This window comes from Heterocephalus glaber, unplaced genomic scaffold (assembly GCF_053883595.1).
Source record: "Heterocephalus glaber isolate CG9 unplaced genomic scaffold, H.glaber_assembly_v1.0 deba00000347, whole genome shotgun sequence".
NCBI lineage: Eukaryota > Metazoa > Chordata > Mammalia > Rodentia > Bathyergidae > Heterocephalus > Heterocephalus glaber.
Window position 1 is genome coordinate 38,576,432 of NW_028258143.1, and position 23,502 is coordinate 38,599,933.

General features: G+C 37.9%; 1 protein-coding gene across 14 annotated transcripts in view; it reads left to right on the forward strand.

The window, feature by feature from the left end:
- The window catches only part of Pkp4 (plakophilin 4), a 238,119-nt gene that overhangs the window by 34,776 nt on the left and 179,841 nt on the right, over positions 1-23,502 (forward strand). The window contains exons 2-3 of one of the 14 annotated variants that reach the window (XM_087199105.1): positions 5,438-5,517; positions 7,647-7,802. The exons of 12 other annotated variants lie outside the window; for them this stretch is intronic. The gene's annotated coding sequence lies outside the window, so the exon portion shown is untranslated. Of the gene's footprint in view, positions 1-5,437; positions 5,518-7,646; positions 7,803-23,502 lie in introns of those variants that run through there. One more of the 14 variants, XM_087199103.1, reaches the window with a different exon arrangement.

Here is a 23,502-nt window from a genome sequence, read left to right on the forward strand (position 1 = left end):
TTGAGAATGTGCTCAAATCTGTCCCACTTCTAAGTCATGTGGGAAAGCATTCACAAGAAGAGATCATCATCAACCCTACATTGACTGACATTCACTGTCTTACTGGTGTCCGAATATCCTTTTAGGTACATGGTAAGCAGCTTCCAGTGAGTGGTACCACCTCCTGTAATTCATACCTTTCTGTAATCCCTTTCCATTGAGCATTGCCTGAATTTATTTTTCTTCTCTCATGGACAGGATATTCCTTAGGAGCATTATTCCATTCAGCAATGTTAACAATCTCTTGATATTATCAACAGTTATCAGTGTTACCTGGTGAAAGAGTTTAGAATCCCCACTCTATGTCAGGGTAAGGGTGAAGCCCATCACTTTTTTTTTTTTTTGTTACCAGGGATCGAACTTGGGACCTTGTGCTTTCCAGGCAGGCAACAGAACCACTGAGCTAAATCCCGGCCCACACATCACTGTTTTAAAAGCCAACACCTGTAATCCCAGCACTCTGGGAGGCTGAGCCAAGTTCGATCCTAGCCTGGATAATCTAACAAAAGCCTGTCTCAGAAAATTAGATGGATGGAGGGATGGAGGGAGGGATGGATGGATGGATGGATGGATGGGTGGATGGATGGATGGATGGAGAGGGAATATAGCTCAGTGCAAAAGCTGTGGTTCAGTCCCCAGTACTAGGGAAGACTGCCTGGAAACAAGACCCAGCGAGCAGGGTGGTATCCCTTGTGCCTGTGAAAGGAGGCTTGTCTTCCCTCTGCCAGCTACCTTAGAGGCTTTGGGAGAGGCTGAATATTTCCAGACCACTATTTTCTCATTCTTATAACATGATTTCTGAAGGGAAAAAAAGGAACATAATGGTACCTAGATGGTCTTTGTTCATTTTTGTTTTAAATGAAACTATTAAATGTGAAATACTAAGTCTTTAAATATAGTGAATGTGAACTGAAGAATTTTATCAAGATCATCAAGCTCAACTCCATTCACTGTAGAGATAAGAAAATACCATTAGATTCCTTTTTTCCTTCAGAAATCATGTTATAAGAATGAGATTTATGCAATATCCGAAATATTCTGACATTCTTTCTCTGTATATTGGGATATCTGGGCTGCTTTTAAAAAATTATTTAACTTCTTAGAATTTTGCTTTATTCAGTTATAAAAGCAGATTTTTGTTGTTGTTGTTGAACTGGAAACTGAACCCAGGGCCTTTGCAGTGAGTTACATCTCCAGACCTTTAAGTCACTAAGTTGCCCAGGCTGTGCTCCCATTTCAATCTTCCTGCCTCAGCCTCCCAGCATGCTTGTGTGTCATCATGCCCAGCATGAAGACAGATTTAATAAGGTCACAGTATCTCCATCTTTCTGAATTTGTGTCCCATCAGGGATTTCTGAAGCTAAAACATCAATTACTCTTTTCAGAATTGGTTGCTAGAGGAAAAGGATTGTGATGCATGTATTTTATTCCTCTCGTGGGATTTGTATGCTATCTCTGAAACCATGTCTCTAGACTAAACAGCTCCTGGTATCTAACAGTGGCACTCACAGCAGCACAATGTTCTCCTGACTCTTGTGCCTCCTGTGTATCCTGAGTGGATGCAGGCAGACTGATTTGTTAACTCTTTCTTTTCATTGTCAGAGTATCAGGAACTAAATTTTGCTCATTTCCCGAATTTAAGTCCTATGCCATTCACGGGTTTACAGAATTTTCTTACCATTTGGGATTGTTAGAAATCATTTTTGAAGCAGTTATTTATCAAACAAGATGAAAGTATATATATTAAAAGTGTAATGATATCCTGTCAACATAGACAAGATATAGTAAGAAGGTCTTTAAAGTGAAGGGAATCTGGATTCCTGACACCTGGCTCTTTGACTGCTGAGCTCTGTAACCCTTGAGATACAGTATCTCCTGCTCCCTACTCTCCCCACCCCTCCCCACGCACCCTCACTGCCTTTGAGAAAATAGCTAACTGAATAATTCTTCAGCTCTGGGTCAGAGGAAAACAATTAGGGCAAGTTTTATTCTCAAATTGCCTTTTAAAATAAATACATTAGGGATACAGGATCAAAAGGGATTTACTTAAAATATTTTCACACAGCCAAAATGTGTAAATTTAGCTTCTAAATTACTATTGTGCCAACAGATTGGTAGGTGTAAATGTGAACATAATGATTCAAGGGGGTTTTAGGTGCCCATCTTTCTTTTCTGCTATGGTTCTGATACCTGCTAATAGACCAAGTCATCAAGTTGAATTTAAGAAAAACTCTTCAAAGGGAAAACAAATGTGGTATCTATAAGAAAAAAATCATTTATACTAGAATTTTTTGAAGGAATTAAAAAGATACATAAGTAAAGTAGATGTGTTTTTCATAGAAAGCCTGTAAGCAATCTTCAGTTTTAATGCTATTTTTAAAACATGCTGTTGGACTTAAATGGTGAGAATAGCTTATTTGTCATAGATAGTTGAAGTTTGGAAGTGGGAAATAGCAAATCAGAATAAGCAAGCATTTTTCTGCAGAAGTGCAAATAAGGTTCTTGAGAAATTGTTATAGTGAATGATTTTAAACATCTGCTAATCTGTGCTGAGGGGGCCATGAGTCTACAGGTTTTCAAGAGTTAACACTAGAAGGAGTGTTAACACTATGGCGTGAGTGCCACAGCTGGCTGTTATCATTGAAAACTCCAAAAGGTTTGCCCTCACTGCTCTAGAAGACCAATAGAACTTCAGTCTTCTTGCCTTTCGTCTGGGTTCTCCCTGCTCTGTTCACTTCGTCCATGTTTATTTTGTGGACGTTTTTAAGTTGGACTTAGGGAAGTTTGAGTTGTTCACACAGCTCAGTTGGAGGCACTTTGTCAAGTCGAAGCCAATGTTTCCTTTATTAATTTCTTATCTCCATCCTTTGTATCTACCTTCTACCATTTGCTCTTAGCCTAAGGCAGTGACGAACCTTTTAGTGACCAAATCTGCAACCCACAACTCACTTATTTATCACAAAGTGCCAACACTGCAGTTAAACCTGAATACTGAGGTTTTAGTTTAGAAAAACAACTCATACATTAATATATTTCGTTTTTAAAGAAAAACAACACACATGCCATATGTTTGCCACCACTGGTCTAATGTGTTTAGTGTTTTTATTTTCCTTTGCATTATGTCTTCTTATATGATACACATTATATATTCATGTATGTTTTTGTCTTATGTAAATTGTTACATAAATGTCTTTATTCTCTTTCAGTAAATATCTCCCGCTTGGCAGTTTATTTTTACAAATGCATTTCTGATGCTGTGTTAATATCAGTTTGTTGATTCTGACAACAGTTCAGTAGTTCATGATATGCATCTATCCAGTTTTACCTCTTCACTCCTGTGATGGTTATTTAGATAGCTTCCACTTCCTGTCATTAGCAAGAAGACTGCGTGCCCCCATGGGGTCTGTGTGATAGTTTCTTTGGGAAATACAACTAGCACCAAAATTGCTGGATCATAAACTCTGAGTACTCTTGACTTGTCTAAGCTGTGCCCCGCGTTCTCTAGAGTGGTGGCATCATCTGTATATCCCCTTACCCTTCTCGCATGTGGCATGATCCAGTTTTCTAAGTTTTACAGTCTGCCAGGTATAAATGATCATATTTTCAGTTTATATTTCCCTGTCTTCTTGTGACTTGATCATCTCTTCATTCACTTGTCATCTTTTTTGAGTATCCTCTTCTGGAAGTATGTTGTTTATGGCTTTTGCTCATTTTTCTGTTGAGGTTCCTACTTGTCTCATGTTGATTTGCATATTTGCCCCTTATTAGGGCATTACAAAAACCAATCCTTCGTCTGTGTATGAACCCTACCCATTGAACAGATACCCTTAAATGTGCTTTGAAAATTATCTTTTCTTCTTCTGGCTATATGGCTTGTAGGTTTTAGTCACATTCTTCTCTTCTCCATCTCTAAGGTGTTCTCTGACTTTTTTTCTTTTTCCTCTTCCTTTGCAGTGCTGATGCTCCCGTCTACAGCCTTGGACATGCTAGCACTCTTCCACTCAGCTTCCTCCTCAGCCCAGCATTTTCTGTTAAATTTGTAATTTTACCTTTTACAATTCACTTCTCTTCCCCTGCAGCCTCCCTCACACTCCCTACATCAGAAGTCTTCCAGGGGCCTCAGTTGCCCACTGAGTGAAGCCAGAATGCCTGCGGGGTATAGAAGCCCCTCAAGGTCTGTCTCATGCTGTTCCCCATTCAGATGTGCCCATTCTGTCCCGTTCCCCTTTGTCTCAGTGTACTCAATAGGCTGTTTTCTAAACAACACACTCTAATAGAAAAATGAGCAGTAAGTCCCTGACCAGCCAACTTTCACAGGTATCCTGTAGAAGACTCAACTTTGTAGGATTATGAAGGGATCTGACTTACATTCTCCTGGCACAGAACTTGTTTGTAAGTTGGGAATTTACTGTATTCAAAAAGCATATTCTTTTGAATAATGGTAACTTCTGGCTTACATGTTAGTAGTAGTATGAAATTCTTCCCTTTTTATATTAAGATTCGTAGCTTGTCAGAATTCATAATGAATGAGTCTTCATGGGTACCGTGTCTCATTGAGCCAATTAGTTACAGTATAGTCAGGAATTCCATAAGAACCAAGTTTTATAAGTACTATAAACCCCCAAATTAATTTAGTCACAGTAAAATTATCTTTTTATCTTGGGAAATTATCTTTATTTCCTTAAGTTGCTTCATCTCTACCGGCTTCTCCCTAAACATTGTCCACTTATATGTTAGCAACAGCCACCAGTCTGCCTTCGCTTCCAGAGACCTGTAGGGGCCCTGATTCCTTTTGTGTTAAGTATCCTTTGGGCTCTTCCTGTCCAAACCTGTCCTCTGCTCAGCCTCCCTTCTCCAGCATGGGGTGTGCTCCTGAAGATAGTTTTGTTTCCTTATGAAAATAGCATCCTGATGCACAGATGTAGTCTTTATGTTTTCCAAACTTTTCATCATTAACATTGGCTACAATTTCCGTTTTCCATTTTTGTTTTTAAATTAATAAGATAATGATGAGATAAAAACCAGAAAGGCATGTGAGAATACTTTTGACCCTTAGTGACTCATTTTTTGCAAGTGATACACACTTGATTATTTTATGTTTCTTCTGATACTTATCTCCTTATTTCTAAACAACTTGAGAATACTATTTGATAAATCATCACTTTTCAATATTATTTATTATTATTAACTGGACAAGAGTTTCTGCCTCACACCCCTCTCTTTTCCTGTTTTCCTAATAGAATTATTTATTAAAACACTTCATTGTTTGCATTGTTTTGACTGGTGAGCATATTATTCACCAATAAGCAAAGTGATCTTTTCTTTTTTTCTTAAAGTATAAATGCTTTTTCCTCAATGGAAATACTGTCTCATTTTTCTCTTTGCTTCATTTTGCTAGGTTCTATGGCCAAATCTTCCTGTGTCCTTTTAAATGCTTCTTAGTACCATTTTCCATGTGATCAACCTAGCAGCTAATCAGTAAGTTCCATTTTTTTTCTTTGACTCATACTTTTGGGACCAGCCCTCTGTCTTCCTGCTCCAGGCTGCACTGATTGCTTCCTAGGCCTACCACACTGTGTCATCATGCCAAAATAATCCTTGCCAGACACTGAAGTGGTCCCTGACATTTTCTTGCTTGTTAGGAGAGAAAGCCAGTGATATAATTGTGTTAGCTAATTCGGGATTTGAGAAGGTCTCAGGAGATCTCGCCCCTGTGCCCATGATGAGTGTTGCCTTCTGATCGAAGAATGACTGACCAATTGGTAAAACACTTTCCTCCTAAAGTTTAAAGATACTGAGCTTTTCTTGCTATCCAGGCATGACTTACTTTTCTTCCTCTTGCCTTGCTCTCTTGCTCACTTACCCCATGTAGTCCCTTCTCTTTTCTCTCATCCTCTAGTGTGATTATTGATTTGCTGCTAGTGTCTCTTGGTCTTTGGAGAAGAAAGGAAAGGAATCCAGGGGTGCAAAATTCATTTAAAATGAGGTTGACATTTTCAGACTTGTCAAGAAGTAGAAAGACTCTTGCCATTATAAAAATTGGATCATTTTCTTTTTAAAATCTAGGAAATGAAAATGATTCACCGATGAAGAGGAAAAGCTGTTTGCACTTAGCACATTTCTCATAATACTTCAAGAAGACACTCATCTGCTATACTACTTCAGGCATTTTACTCTAGTTTCACCACTCAGGACAAGAGGGTATATATTTTTATTATGCACATTCTGAAAACCATTTCACCTCAACATTACTTTTTTTTAATTGTGGAGGGGAAAACAAGTTCTGTATAAAACAGGAAAGACTTACTAGTACTAAAAAATGTGACCTTTATGCAGTATTGCCTGAGGTTTAGTTGAAATATCATCTGTGCCAAAAATGTATTGTGAACTAGAAACTTTGTTTCAGTCATATAATTTTAAATATGTCTTAGTTATTTGAAAGTAGGTGAGCAAATTAGACCTGATAGGTCTGAAGCAATGATTAATAACACTTAGGATGATTTGTTTTGGAATAAAATATCTGAACTAGGCAATCATGGATAGTAAAAATATTTTAAAATATGGTAATAAATCACTTTCATTATTCAATTATGTCTTATTTAGATTTTTAATAGGAAATTTTCTAAACCAATTGCAAAGACTTTTTCAAGATATTAAATATTCTCATAGTAAAAAAATTTAATAGTTCTTTTAATTTGTGGGTAGTTACAGCTTTTTGAAAAACAAAAATTTTAATTTTGTGATTTGTTCAGTAGGTAAATCTGGGCAGATAATTTCAACTATTTTAAACCAATTTTCCTATCAATAAAAGGAGAATAATTCCTACTATCAGGTCTTTACTAAAATTCAGTGAAATGAAATAAATGGCCTTTATTTTTCCATTAACTTTATTGTTACATTTTAAGTATACAGTACAGTTACATTCATCATTGGGATCTTGTACCTTTGCATGATGTATCTTGGTTCTTATTTTTTCCCCATTAACCTGCCCTCCCTTCACCCCCTCCACCCTTCCCTATTTACAAAGACTTTGTTTCCATTTTTTCCTTTTCTCATATTTCTTCTTTTCCCTTCTTTGCCCTACACCTCCCACTTCCTCTTTGCCCTACACCCCTCACTTCCTCTACTCCTTTAGACCTTTTCTTCCTATTTCATATTATCAATTATACATTTTGATCCTTATTTACACTTTTAGTTTTTCGCACCAGAGAATCTATTTCGTATTTACACATGTGTGTCCTATTTATTTCACTTAAGAGTATGGCCTCAATGTGCATCCACTTAGCTAGAAATGTCTCTAGTTTCTCATTCTTTATGAGTGAGTAGCAGTCCATTTTGTTTAAAAAAACACATCTTCTTTATCCAGTCTCCAGTTGATGGGCAGTTGGGCTGCTTCCAAGTTTTAGTGATTACAAACTGTGCTGCTATGAACATGGGTGAGCATATATCACTGTGGTATGATTCTTTTAATTTTTTGTTTCTTTTCTTTTTTTAAATTTATATATTAATTGGTACATTTTAGGTAATAAATGGCCTTTTTAAAAAAGTTCTGTGTTATTAGTAGTCAAAGAAAACTATTAAAACAGTAAGGTACCTGTTTTTCACAGATGAACTGACGAAGACTAGGAAGAGTGATAGAATCTCACCAAGAAAAGGATCAGAGAGTTGGGACTCCTAACTCTTCAGCAGAGAAAGTTGGCAAGAGGCATCTACAGCCTTAAGAAAACCAAAATGTTCATTCAGCTCAAGAATTCTAATGTACTGTAAGGACAGATTCACTCAAGTACACAAAGATTGTTTTCTGCTGAGTTGTTGATAATACTAAATATTCATTATATAATGAATTTGTATGTATCCATTAATCATAGCCTTCTGTTTTTGTTTGTTTCTTTGTTTTGTTTTTTGGTACCAGGGATCGAACTCAGGACCTTGCACCTTCGAGGCAGGCAGCGGCACCACTGAGCTAAATACCTGGCATAGCCTTGTGTTTTAAAAAATAGATATATGGGGCCAGGAATTTAGCTCAGCGGTTCTGTCGCTTGCCTTGCAAGCGCAAGGACCCGAGTTCGATCCCTGGTACCAAAAAAAACCAAACAAACAAAAAATACTAGTCTCAAAAAATAGATATGTGCATGTATAGAGATTTTTAATGTTCCATTATGGTAAATTGGTATCCATTTAAACACATTTATTTTGAGGGGGGAGTGCTGGGGATTAAACCCATGCTTAAGCATGTGCTGTACCACCCACCCCCAAGCATATTTTCCAAATGACTTCAGTGACATGCTAACTTCACCATTCTGTGTTTGGCTGCATTTGCATCTATATTTTTTTGAATGGGCTTCCTTTATCGTTTAACTCTTTGCTTAGTTTATATTTTCAAGTTGAATTTCCTCTTTCCTGCTGTTCCTATTCCTCTTTAGTTCCCTTGCTTCCTTTTCCCCAGTACTAGATATAAATCATGTGAAGAAAGTAAATATTGATTGAGGAGTTACATTCTCTTAAAATCTTTTTTTTTCTTGTAATTTTTTTTACGTGGCTTTAAAAAAATGATCTCTTGTCATTCTGGGCACTGAAAGGTTGGTAGTGAAAATCTCAGGAGCCAGGTCTAGACCTGGTCTTGGATCCAGACCGTGTCACTTCTGTGTGACCTTAGTCAACTTATGTAAATTTTTTGGTTCTGTATTCTCAGCTGTGAAGCAAGAATAACATATAACTGAGTTTTGCCTTGGAGATTAAGAATATAAGGTTGGAAAGTGCTCAGCAATGCCTGTGTTATGGAAAGTACTCAATAGGAGGTTGCTGATATTGCTATTATAGCATTAACTTTTCAGAGAGGAAGGTGGAAGCCAGACATCTCATTTTACATACCGTTGTAACTTTGAAAATCCTAGTAAATAGTGCCTATTCAGTGTGCATACAAAACACAACAACAAAAAAGGATAGGGTAGAACTGAGGGGTTCATCTGGTGTTTTTATAAGTATTATAAACTTAGATACAGAGTGTGGTAGAGAACGAGGAAAGGATAAGATAATAAAGGAGGGTGGACTCCAAGTCTTTGCTCTTCATTAAACCAAAAAAATATAAATGATGAATGAATGATAGCCTTGAGGCAATAAGAAAAAAGATTCAAAACTGTATGCCTTTGTATAATTTTTAAATGTGAATATAAAATTAGAATTTTAAGATGATTTGAAATTAAAAAATCATTTTTATAAGTCTTTCCTCTATTCTCATGGTGGGTCTGTATTTTGGTACTTTGTTTTAGAATTTGTGCTTTGAGGTACTTCAAAAAGGTTAGCATTTTATCATGTTACTAATTTTACGTAGTTTTTCAGAAAGGTTGACTGCTTATGAAATGCAGTTCTCTTTCAATGGGTTTCATTTTCCAGCAGTCCTTCAGTGGTAGTAACCATTGGGAATCCGGCTTACTAAGTTGACATTGGCCCTGTGGCCAGGGATCTTCTCATCCAGGGATGGTGCAGTGCTGAACAGTGGAGACGAGTTGGTAGGGTGCACACAGGCTTCAGCTTTCTAGAGCCTTGCCTTCCCTCCACTCTCTTCATGTAAACTCCTGCTCCATTTGTTCAGCTAATACTGTGGACTCTGTGCCAATATCAGTAGGGTTGTGAATTGTTTCTTTTTTCTTCTAAGGTTGAGAAATTTTTAGCGACACAGTCAGTTCTGCCTCTGCTGACCAGGCACAGCTTTCCATAGCACAGCCCGTGGTAGTGACAGCGCAGCTCCCTCACTCACCCTGGATTGAGGTGTCTCAGCTCAGTTAGTGAAGCAAGCACAGTAGCATATGCACGAAGAACAACACTGCACCCTACACGGAAGATCCTGTGGTAGGATTGTGTCAGGGGTCCACTTTAGCTTCACTATAGTTTAAGCAGTTTACTATAGTGTTTAAGGTAGAAGGTTTGTGAAGCTTAATTTTAAGTGCCTAAGACTAAATGATACATTAGACAGTTTTTAATATTTACAACTTGACCTCTTTTACAGCAACAGTGTAAATGGGAACATTGCCTGAGGGTATCTCTCATCCAATCCCAAGTGGGTAGTGTCCCAGTGGGACACCCCACCCTAAGCCCAGAGCAAGCCCAGCAGCCTGCCTGCCCATCTGGTACCTTCGCTGTTGAAGTACTGCAGTGACTCACCTTGCTGTTTCCTCGCTTATTCTTAGGAAAAGATTGTGCCTTGTGACCTAGTTGTATTTCCAGTTATAGAGAAACTATAACTACTGAGTTTGGGCCATAGAACATGTAGCACATATATGTGCATTTGGAATAGCTGAAGGAAGTGTTCTGATGAACCTAAAGGATAACTGGGTATGTGCCCATTGGCCAGGGAAACATTTGTGTACATGTGGGTGGCCAAGCAGAGAACTGCTGACCCCTACTACACTTTCAAAGCCTGGTGGCCTGGCTTCATGACAAAGTATTCTAAATTGTGCCATTGTATTTGTCTTTTAATCCACTTAGTTAGAAATGAAGTTATTTGTTTTGTGGCAGGGGCTTGTTAATTCTTGTACTAAGTAAAAAACTAACCCTACCCACAGATTTGTCTGGGATTTCTAGAATAAAATGAATGACATCAGACCTATTTGGAGTTGAGAGTGAGATGCATGAATTAGGCAAAGGCTCACCTCTCCAAACTTAAATTTGAAATTTTTGGTTCTATTATCATGTACAACAGCATGGATCAGAGGTTGAGATGGTGGGGCAGGGTTTTAGGTCAGTGGTTCTACCACCTGCCTCACAAGTGCAGGGTCCCAAGTTGGATCCCTGGTAACAAAATAACCCCAAAATAAACAAACAAACAAACAAACAAACAAAAAGAAGTTGAGATGGTAATCCCCCAGAAATGTTAGAAAGTTCTAATTAGTGTACTAATGCTAGAGAAAGCAGTCATGAAAGTCATCAGCAATGGTAAGCTGTTGGCATTTTTATGGACAGTATATAAGGTAATTTAGTGTATTTTACATTCACGAATAATCAGGGCAGGCTAATCTTGTGTGTTTGTTTCCTAATTACTTTATTTTTAGCACTCTCATCATTTCTCTTTCTGCTGCAAGAAGCTGGAGCATCCTAACCGCAGTGCAGCACACACACACCCTTTGAACAGTAGCAAATTTCAAGGCCCTAGTCAGTTCAGTTGCTCCTGTAAAGTGAGCAATCATCCAGATAACTGCTAGTAATGACAAATTCGTTGATTTTGCCAGTCAAGGTTTATTATTAAGCATGCAGAAATTTTCACTTTTTACCTTACAGATATGTTTTTGTTCTTTGGTAAACATGCATAATAGCAAAAAATAAAGATAATCCATCCTCATTAAAACCCAAGTTCTATAAAGAAAAGGTACAGAAGCTTTCCCTGCTCATAGTTTCCTAAGCAACAGAGAATGCATTGCTTATTTAACTTAATAGCAATACCATAGAAAAATATAAGCTTGCAAATGGTAATGCCATCTATGTTTGTTATTGTTACTGTTTTTGTTTTTGTTTTCCATGAGGTACCTTCAAGTCAGAATCTATGACTTCAGGTATGGAGTTCATTCCAGCATAGATGAAATTGAGAAAGCCTTCCCACATTGTTGGCCCAGAATGATGGAGCTAGATGGAGCTAGTTTTGTAGAGTCGGCCACATTGGGCCTCAAGCATGAGACACAATTCAGAGAGCTGCAGGTTTCTGGGAGAGGACATGGAGTAGAGAGAAGGTACTCAGTTCTGAGGTCCTGTAACAGTGGTGCCTTTAGGAGGTTCCAGTCCCTAGTTCAAAATCTTGAGACCCACCTTTCTGTTTGTCCTCTGTTCCTTGATGCTGTCTCTAACTGGGAACCATTTTATATAGCAGTTGCTGTGTCTGAGATCTCAGAAACCTGGGAAAATTTATCATGGCTGCTAGACCTGGACACGCATGGGTTTCAGATTGAACTTGGCAAGGACAAGCATCTTGGAAACTCCCTAAGGAAGGGTCCAGTTCAGCCAAGCTCTGTGAACACTCTTCTCCTTTGGGGCAGGCTTTCCTACTGTGCTTACCAGGCTTTATTACTCTCTGAACTGTGGCCTCCAGTAGGCTATTTGACTCCTCCAATGCATTACCAAAAAGCCTAACAGTACCAATAAGAATACTTCACTTAATAACAAAACAACCACAAACCCCGACTTTTAGTGTTGCCTTGTAATTGTGCCTTCTTGACCTCTCTTGGTATCCACTGACATCACTTAAAATGAACCATTTTATTTCTAATAGCTACATGCCAAGTTGCTTTATGTGCTTCTGTTTCTCATCATTCCACCAATGCCATATTACTCAAGCTGTGTACTTTAGTGCATCTTCACAGATTTCTTCCTCCCTGCACTGCACAGCTTCTCTGCTTGATCTTCTCACATAGCAGCTGCGTGCACACCCTGCTGACATCCATCCATGGCACAAGCCCAGCCCACTGAGCTAAACTGCGGCAAGTGTGGCTACAGCGCCAGTGAACTGGCTGTGCTCCAGAATTTTGGCCTGTCTTGCCATCTGATGTTAAGTGCCTTCTTGAAGGGGGAGATTGAAGCACTTCAGCAAGGGCAGAACCAAGTTTCATCACTTAGTGAAAGGTGCATTGATACTACTTTAGTCTCTCTAACATGTACCTATTTTGATTCATTTTTATACTACCTTCTGTTAGGAAATGCACAACATCACCAGGCAGATGTTTTTGCCTAGGAAAGTTTTTCTCATCTAAGACTGTGACCTCGATCTTTCCACTTTTCAGTCCTTAGCATCAGTAAGGCTACTGGATTGTTTGTAATCACCCAGGGGCCTTCCCTAAAATGTACCTAAGGAGACTGGTTGTTGGTAGTGGACAGTATCTGAAGAATGTTTCTCTGTCTTTTTTTTTTTTTTTTTTTTTTGGTATCAGGGATCGAACTCAGGACCTTGCGCTTGCAAGGCAGGCCCAGTGGCACTGAGCTAAATCCCCAGCCTCTATTTCTCTCATTTTTTTATTTGGACAGGTTCTTGTTATGTAGTTTAGACTGAACTCACTGCATAGCCCAGGCTTTCCTTGAACTCAGCAATCTTCCTGCCTCTGCCACCCAAGTGCTGGGATTATAGGCATGCACCACAGTGCCTGTCCAGAACAATATTTCTAAAATGCATTTGATGATACCTACATTCTTAGTGGAAGTTTTATAAGGGCTGGAAGTGCTTAACTACATAAAACAGCAAACAGCCGTTTATTTGACTTTACTGCATTCATGATGAAGACAATCCACTCAGATTTAAAAGACTACTACCTTGAAATCTCAAGCTTTTAGTGAGTCCAAATGATTGGTCATGTTTTAGGAACTTTTGTAACCCACTTGGCTGATGATATAAACTAAACAGACACTTGATGATGGTTCTGGAGACATTAGTGACTCCCAGTTGCGTTAGCACCCACAGTCCTGCTTTGCAGCTTAGGGTCCATAACAGCTCTGGTTCTGGTTTCTTCTGAGACAATCTTCTTTTCCTTTGGGAGTGAGTTCCCAAAAAACCTTCGAAAGATGCTAGAGCCCTCATTCCCAGGCTAACGACCTGGACTGGAAATTTTAGTATGAATTGCCTCCCAAGCGCCCCCTGAGCTTCAGAAGTCCACGACAATTTGAATGCCTCTCCTTCAGTTCCTCCTTCTACTCTTCCCCGACACCCCTGTGTCCGAGTAAATTTCTTCTGGTCACCCCTTGCCTTCTCCCAGGTCTCCCTCCATGCAGATCACTGCTGCCACTTTTAGTTGAACTCCTCCTTACCATCTGGCTTCTTTCCAGTCCTGCACCCTGATCAGTCTCCTGTGCAACATAAAACCACATCTCAAATACCCAAATATACTTGGTACAGATGTGCACACGTGGTGGTTCACAAAGTTCTGTTAACTCACATGCTAATAGGAGCTGGTGGTGATGCGCTTGTATTTGTAAATGCATTTGCTTACATTTGGTAAACCTCTACTGTGTGAGATGGTTTTTGTTAAAATAAGAAAGTAGACATTCATAAAAGCACAGAATAGTAAGTGTTCTCTGTTTTAAAATAAACTTTTGGCACAAATCCTTGAGACTTTCTGCTCTATGGTCTTCTATTTATGTACTTTAGAATGCTATGGGAATTCTTGGTAAGATGTGTTAAAATCTCTAGGCCTATCGTAGAACTCGCTTAGTTTTGCTGTCCACATCTGTTTTGCATAAATCCAGTTAGAACCTCCCCTTGTAGGAATTTTTCAGCCTAATTAAAAGTTTGAGCCATAACACATGAGCAGGAATTGGAACAGCTCCTGGAAGCAACATTTGTCAGATGATGCAAGCAGTATTCAAGTTGTTAACTGTACTCGCTCTGCTCTGCTTCTAATATTTCATAGATGGGTGTCACCTCAAGTAGAAGATCTAGTAAAAGGAATTCCAGTAATGTTTTATCTTTAAATTGTTATATTTAACTGGTGACTGACTATTGACTCTTTAGCTGTGCAGTATTCTCTTGATTTTCCTTTTGTCTCTAATTTCCTCCCCAAGGATTCAAAAACATTCTGATAATTTATAAACAAAGACATTAATGCTTGCCCTTTAATTATAAATCCCATGAGTAATTTTATAAAACAGACTTTTTGTAAAATGAAATTATATTCCATATGTAAATTTATATTTTATTAAATCCTATTTTTGAAGTAATTTCTGTAATTTCTAAATTTTGCTTCCGAAATTAGTATCTTCCATTTCTCATTGAAATCTTATGTCAAAAATTTGGACATTCCAAGTGCTTTCAGCCTTCTATTTAATTTGAAAATTTAGCAGCTGGACTAAGATTATACTAGTCATTTACTTAGTACTATTTCTATTCTAAAGGTCTATAAATTAAATATGTTTGAGGTAGTTCTTGAGTACAGCATTTTATCTGTAAATGTAATTAAGAAGAAATTATCTTTAATGTTTTTATTAGAAAACTTTCTACAAATATAAGCCCAAACTATTTTCATCTTCATAGTTATAAAAACGCTTTACTCAATTATATTTCCTCATGATTCTTACTGTAAGACAGTGGTTCTCAACCTTTTAAGTGTATATCAGAATTGCCTCAATGGATTGTTAAAAACATATTTTGAGACTTACAGTTTCTGATTCAGTCATTCTGGCTGTTGCTGATACTGCTGGATCACACCTTGAGAATCACTGATTTAGGATTTCTGGTAAGCAGTGATTTTCAAATACAGAGATACCTCAGTTCATTAACTTAATATGTTTTACAATGTTGGAGAGGATGACCACATTTGTGTTTGTGTGGGAAAGATGACCGCGGTTGTGTTTATGGCCCAATGTGGAATTTGTGAACAGAAGCAAAATTTTATTGAATGCATTTGTTTGAGAACTGAATTGTTTATAAACAGGAATATTCATGAAATGGGGCACCATGAGTTTATAAACTCTAATGAGTTTAAGATATAAGAGAACATAGGAAAAGTTCATGATAGAGTTTTGTGGTTCACAAAGTTATTTTTCATTTTTTTACAAAAACCATATCCTGTTTTTGCTGTTTATAGGACACGGCACTGTACTTACTTTATTTAAATTTATATAGTGCTGACAGTGTGATTCCTGTTACTTGACGAGTGATCAAATGTGCATTTGCTACTTTTCTTTAGTAATTTGAGGTGTGGTGCATGGAGCATTCCCAATGACTTTGATATTGTCAACTTTGCATTAGAGTTAGGAACACAATATAGTAAGGTTCCTATGAAGTGCATGGCCTGATACTTAGTGCTACCTGATCACTAAGTGTTGCAGTGAACAAATAAGTGGCTCACTCCCCTCAGCATAACGGAGTTACTTCTTCAAAACCTGGCTGATCCAACTTCGAATATCTGAGAGTTGTCTGGTTTATTGATGTTTAACATTACTGTGTTTTTCATACAGTCTCAAAGGATAGTTATCTCATTGATAGTTGTCCTTATACCTGGAAGAACAGAAGACAAATTAAATGTAAAATCTCATTTCCTCACAATGTTTTTTACTTATTAGTAGTACTACTTTGAATAGGGAGTAGTAATTTAAAATCTCTTTGGTGGTCATTTGGATTCATTTATTCATCCTAGCCTTTTGATTTTATAAACCAGCCCCCTCCCTTGGGTTTGAATTCACTCTGAGCTACATCCCTGGCCCCCTCTTTTTTTTGTTTTTTCTTTCCATTTTTTTTTTTAACTTTATTTTTTTTTTTGTTTTTGTTCTGGGTTTTTGTTGGTATCGGGGATTGAACTCAGGTCCTTGCACTTGCAAGGCAGGTGGCAGAACCATGAAGCTAAATCCCCGGCCCCTTTCTTTCCATTTTGAGAGAGGTCTTGCCAAGTCACTAAACTGCTCAAACTGTGATCCTCCTACCCCAGTTTCCCAGAATGCTAGGATTACAGGGATGTACCACTACACCCAGCTAGAAAAATCTTTTTCTAAGAAATTATTACTTTATATGAAATATAAATATGTAGCAAATTAGATACTACTATTACATCCTTCTTACAAGTCCACAGGAATTTCAAATTCTTTGTTATTTTAAAATTTAATATTCTTTATTAAAGATGAGGTCTTATTACATTTCCCAAGTTGGCCTTGAATTTGGCAGTCCTTCTGCCCCAGCCTCAGTAGCTGTGATTATAGTTGTCCACTACTGTCCTTGCTTTTGTTGTTGGATTCTAACAAAGTTTATTAGGAGAGTTCAGTATTGAATTTCTTTGTAATGTTACATCTTTCCAACTTTTAATTGCAAATTCAGTGATATCTTTGTTCTTCATGGTTGTCCTGTTGATTATAACACATAAGAGTTACTATAGATTGCCAAATATCCTGTTTGTGTTAATCTTCACAAAGGTGTTTCTTCCACAGTAAAACATTGGGCAGAAGAGTTTAATAAAGTGTTTTCAGATGGAAATTAAGATAAAATTCCATTCCTGTCCTGATCTTGACCAGCATGAGTTCATGGAGTATAGCCTATAAAATAGTTCTATACTGCTGTTTATTTCACAAAGATCTGGACAGACTGGACTAGATAACTATTTTGAATGGCTTTAGAGCTTTCAAAGAAATTTACTGTGTATGTTATGCAGTGTTAAGATGATGAACTCAGCTTTCCGTATGCTGAGTTTGAGGATCTGGGAGGACATTCTGTTGATGCCTGGGAGCCACGGAAGTAAAAACTGAGCTTAGTGCTCCACAACCAGAGTTTTAGTGGGTAATCTAGAAGCTATCATCAAAGCATTATTATTCCATCCACCCCCTAAATGTACACCTACCAGGAAAACCAGAGACTGCCTTTAGGAACTCCTGGAACTTAAGAGGAATAAAAATCAGGACCCTGAGCCATGTAGCCAGGGCTTCACAGAGGCCAAAGTGTATTCTTCTGTGCTCCTGTAACAGCTGTTGCTTTTGATAAACCAGTGAACAATATTTGATAGTCAAGTAACATGTTTGAGGTGAGGGGGGATGAGACAGACATATCAGATGAAGCAGGGTGGGGAGGGGATAGGAGTGAGGGTTTTCTGTGGTGACTGGGAGGGAATTGGTGGGGGCTGGGATCAAGGAATACCTCTCAGGTGAGATGACTTAGCTACATGAAGTAAGGGACAAAGATCTGGGGTCCAGGAATGTCAGGACCTGGAACAGCAATTGCAAAGGGAGTGGAGCGAGAGGTAGAGAACTGCTTGCTGTTCATGGGATACAGATGTGTGGGCGGTAGGGTCTGAGAATGACTGCCTCCCGCCTCAGTGCCCCCAGGACTCCTGAGAGGAAGGCCTCTCAGATACTTGGTGGTACAACCTTCTGCTGTGAGCTGTTACAGACCTCATTTTGAGACATAAAACACTTGAAAAATAGTAAGCCCGAACATTTTCCTCCTGGCTATATACTGTAAAATATAAATATTGAAAAGATTGGTTGTATAATATGGAGAAAGTACTTTTGAGTTAGGTAAGAATAGACTCACTTTTCTTTTATAGTTGTATTGCTTTCGTAGTCCCTTATATTTGAAAGAGTCCTGCCTTGAGAGCCAGCAGGCCCAGGTGGAACCTTGTGGGCAAGTAGCTTCTCAGCTCTGAGCCTTCTTGCTCTTAGCACATAGCATAATCCTTGATGTTCAGTGGCCTTCCTCCAAGGAAGGGGACCTTTGCCCTGATTATGGTGTACTAGGCAAAAGTGGCTTGGAAGGAGAAATTAATGTTTTTATTATGTTAGTGTTCCTCTCAATGTTACTTAGAATAAGACTATTTAGAAAATAAGGCATTTGGAAAACTACTCAACTATCTGATCTTCGTGGTCCTTCTGATTTCTGGAGTACTTTGAAGCTATTGTTTTTATCAGTTTTTAAGTATATGTTGCCAGGATATAATTAACCACAAAAATGTTTAGATATGCATCACTGACCTCAGGGCTTTCTGACAGCAGTGCTTCTTGACTATGCTTTGGTACCAGGGCTTCCTTGGAACCAACAATACAGTTGCTATGTTTAAATACTACTTGCTGTATGTTGTTTATGAAATTTGATCATGAAGTAACAATTATATATTCAAAATTTGTACTTGTGTCTGTTTATAGTTAACCTTTTAGAAAAGCTTTATAGATGAGAACATTCTGAAGGAACTAATATTAGAATGGGTCTTTTCCCTATTTGCTCTAACTTACGTGTTTATGTGAAATTTTGCCAAGAAGTTTCTGTAAATGTAATTTCATCTTGTATACTTTTGGCATGAATGAGCCAGCCAATTGTTAAAATATTTGATTTTCTTATTGGAGAAGACACATCAAGAGTACTGAAGAAGAGAACTGCTAAATTCTAAAAGTACCATATTTATTTTATGGTCATTCATGATTGTACTCACTTCAGAGGGCATATTCTTGTTATCTTGCTGTCACTACTCTTAAATAACACTGTGAAATTCTTGAAAGGTAGAATGGGAATGGTCAAGGGATATTCCTGGTCAGCATAGAGTCGGTTCCATATAGCCACTGTCTGTTTTGTTCTTTCTTTTGCTTTAAAGGCCAAGGTCACGTCACTATCATTTGGACATTTTAAAATTCTGTATTTATTATCTTCTTCCACGTAGTTTGCAATAGTGAAGATATAGTGATCCATAAGTGCTTATCATGTATTGAATCAAAATCATGAATTTAAGTCTATAGAGAGAATTATTCTCAATATTTCTAAGTTACTGTGAAGGTGTGGAAATGAGTTCATACTGTTAATGGGTGGCTATGTTGTGATGTAATTTCAGTAGCTGTTCATGGCAGCTGATAAGTTGAAGGTAAAGTGAAAGCCAGCCTCTGGTTTAGGTATCACAATGGTGAAGATCAATTGAAACCGTGAAACTGGGACTCAGTCCTGTCAACATGAGATTACTCCAACTAACTCTCTGATGTGTTTTATCTCACCCTTTCCTCACTTATTCCCTTGCTAAACTTTCCCCATTTGAAAAACACTACTCTGTGGGAAAAAATTGCAGGTCTTGATTTGGATATAGACTTTGGCTTCTTCGTTTAGTATTTTGTGGTTCTTTTGTGAGCATGAAATTACTGAATATAGCATTGTGATTTTGCTCAGACTTCTGCTTCTCTTACAGATATCAAAAGAGAAGAGGAAATACATTTTTTAAGCAGTCAGATAAGATACTGGGGCTTTGGCGTCCATAGAATTTCTTTGATTGTGGGATACTGTGTAGGAAAAGCTGTCTAAATATTTGTTGCTGGTTCCATGCAGCGTGAGTGGTGTGAACCTATTGCTCTCTGTGGTCAGCTTCTGTCTGTGATTGAAATTTCTAGTTTCCTCTCCTCTAGTGGACTTCCTTCACCTCTGCTTATTGTGGCTCTGCTGCAGGATGGCTGTTGCCTTTCTCTTGTAATAGGTATGTCCAGTTTTTGCTGTACACAAAAGCATTACTTCCTTTAGACATACTGTATTAGACATCAAAACTAGAAATGAAGGTGCCAGTGAGGCAAAGTTAGAAACCACTGCATGTCCTAGGCAATTCCTTATTTTCTCAGACAATTTTAGCATGGGTTTTGTTATAGTTTATAATTGATATATAGGTAGAAAATTGATGCCGAAAGATCCAGCTGATGTCAGAGTAGTAGTAGTGACTCAGAACGAGGAGAAAATTATTGGGCTATAACATGAACAGATTGCCCTTTCAGTTTCTTTTTCTACTCCATCAAAGTGCCAGCTTGCACCATCTTCACCAAACATTAAATTAAATGTCTTATTTACCATGCTACCTCTGATGTTCAAGATTATACATGTTGCTGTAATTCTTTTTTTTTTTTTTTTTTTTGGTACTGGGGATCGAACCCGGGCCCCCTCGCGCTTGCGCAGTAGGCCGCGAAACCAATGAGCTAAATCCCCGGCCCAAGAGGAGGAAAAAAGCACTGGGTATTCTTTTCTTTTTTGGGGGGGGGGCGGTTACCGGGGATTGAACTCAGGACCTTGCGTTTACGAGGCAGGAGGTGGAACCACTCGGCCCTGTAATTCTTGAGAGTTGTGAGCATATATACTTCCATGTGGACAGATGGGACTTTTGACACAGCCTTTATAATCCTAGTAAGCTGATTGGGTATCAAACTTTTATATTTGTACCGTAACCTGAATTGTGGAGAAATTTAGGGGTGGCTGTGGAAAGTTGTCTAACATGTGCTCTCTTTCTTCGCACTGCCAGGTTTCTAAATATTTATTAACCGTTACTTATTTATACTCTGTAATGCCATACTTTATTGGTAATGTTTCGCCTTTCAAAGAAATTAGGTAGACTTTCTTTAGTATCCAAGAAAAGTATGTTCCTGTCATTGAACTTCAACTTAAAGTTTATTATCTTCAAATTAATAAGCAAACTCCCTGAAAAGAATTAAAATGGCACAAAAATGCATTAGGGACCTCTTAACTCATTAACCTCAAAATATTTGTTTTTGGAGTTTTTATATCACATTTAGATTCTGATATAAAGTTGTAATCAATTCAGTTTGCTAGAGTGAAACTTTCTTTACACTTTGAATAAATGAAGTATTAAGCAAAAATTAAAAACTAACACAATTGTCAGAGATGTAAACCTTTGACATAGTTTTACACACTCATCACCAAATACTGCTTTTGATTTCTTTAAATCAGGGCAGAGATATCTGTTTTTTTATTGGCAGCAACAAAAATATGTTTTTAAAATGTGAAATAATGTAGTCTTTTCATTTTCTTACTCATTTACCCTGCTCAGGTGATGTTTCAGTACATTAAGACATAATCAAGACTTTGATAATAAGCTTTCTAGATAGCTGCTAGAATACAGCTCTGATTCACAAGGTCACTTATACACTATGCAGGTGAGAATTTAGAAGTACTAGTGTGACCACATTGTGACATAGGTTATGTTATCTCCTGGCAGTGGAATGTAACTTCCTTGACTTGTGGTTATTTTCTTAAATTCTTTCTTCAAAAGAAATTTAAAACCTCACCCAAAAAGAAACAAGTTACCCAACTAGGAAGATTAAAGATGAAATCTGATTCCTTCTGACATTTTTATTGCCAACAAATGAACAAAAGACTTCTTTAAGGAAGCAGGTTCTTTGTGTCTGAATATGAGCAATCTAATATATTAAACCATTTTCCGTAAGTGCAGTAGTATAGTGCCAGTTTCTATTTTCAACTCCTGGAATAGTAAAACCAGTTCTGTCAGCAGACATTTTATTAAATGCCTCAGCACACATGTTAGACACTGTAGAAAATACAGAGGACAAGAAACGTAAATTTAACTAGATGAGGGGATATTTTACAGAGCACAAGCAAGTTGGACATGATGAGCATTGTGTGTGGTTAATTCTTGACCTAGGTTGGTTATATTAGAGGAGTGAGTTACCTAAAACAAGCAAAAAAAGGAATTCCAGAATGCAGTGAGGAATGCTTTTGTAAGGACTTAGGAATTGTGCGTGAAAGGAAGAAACCTCATGGTAATGGATGATGTGGGTGGCAGTCAGTTTGGATTTATACTTGGTTGTGGACTGAAATGACAAGAGCCGGCCGGAGTTTGGAGTGGGATGGGGCCTGGGAGCTGAGTTCACTTCTTAGCCACAAGCAGTTGCTTGAAGGCATGAGAAGAGACCCGTACAGAGTGGCTTTGCTGAGAGGGAACTGCCGCCAGCAAGAATGCCCACTACCGTTTGGGCCAAGCAGATGCAGGGGGATGCCTTCCAAATTTCCACCTGACTTTTGCCTCTGATTTGTTTTGTGATCTATGTGTCTACTATTGTCCTTGATCCCTTATCGTCTTCCTTGCCCTCTCTGCTGAGAATCAAGCCCATGGCCTTGCCCCGTGCTAGGCATACACTCTTATCACTGAGCTATACCCTTGGCCCCCTTTCACCATTCTTCAAAGTTCAGCTCAATTCTAGCAGACCACAGAGTGACAAAGGAAGGCCCCTGTAAGCCTGAGTCAGGTGAGAGAAGACCCTTCTGAGAGATGGAGGCAACAAGGAGTATGCAGAGATTTGCAAAACCCATGGTAGACTCCTCTGAGATCATGTTACCAGATGGGAGCTTTCTCCCAAGGCCTTTAAATTAATGCTTTTTATTTTCTGTACATGTCATATTATGTTGATCAGAAGGGTGCTTTTTGGTTAATTTAAAATGCACAATTTTATGTAAATGCTGTGATTTACCAGAACTTCAAAACAAATACTCTATCCTTTGGAAGAAATGAGTGATTTGGACAATTTGCTTTAACTTTAAAATTCTAATGTATTGTTCATCTTATGAATTACATATTCTCAGTTAACTGTGTCACCTGACTAGATTTCCTTCTGGAAAGCAGTGACAAATGTATTTATCAGAGACAGGAGACCGACCATTAGGAAGACATTTTCAAAGTGAAACATTTTTATTTTCAGTTATATTTTTGTACAGATTTTTATACAGGAAACATTTACCTTTTCTCTGACTAGGACATGCCTTTTAATCTTTATTATAGGTAAGATAAGACCACATGCAAACAGAAGGTAGTCATAATATCCTATTCTGTCTGAATCAACTCCATTAGGTTTTTAGGGAAAAAAAACCTTCAGGAAAGTGTATGTAGTCATAAAATGAGGAGTGTTAAAGGGAGTAGAGATGGCACGGTACAAATGATTACTGGTTTTTTTTAAATGTTATGATATACCTTGTTTAGAGAGAAGCTTGTTGGTTGCTAAGTGCAAATTGGAAGACAGTTCTATACCTGTATTATTACATATGCAAGAACATATGTATCTATATTCTTCAGATGACCAGACTAGAAACACATGAAGAAGTATTATTTTTTTTAATTTTTAAATTTTTGTAGTACATGTTTGCAGTACATAATGATTACATTCACAGTGGGGAATCGGCATATATACAAAACGCATTTTAATTCGTTTTATTTCTCTTCCTCTCGTCCTCCTCCTTTCTTCCATCTCTTG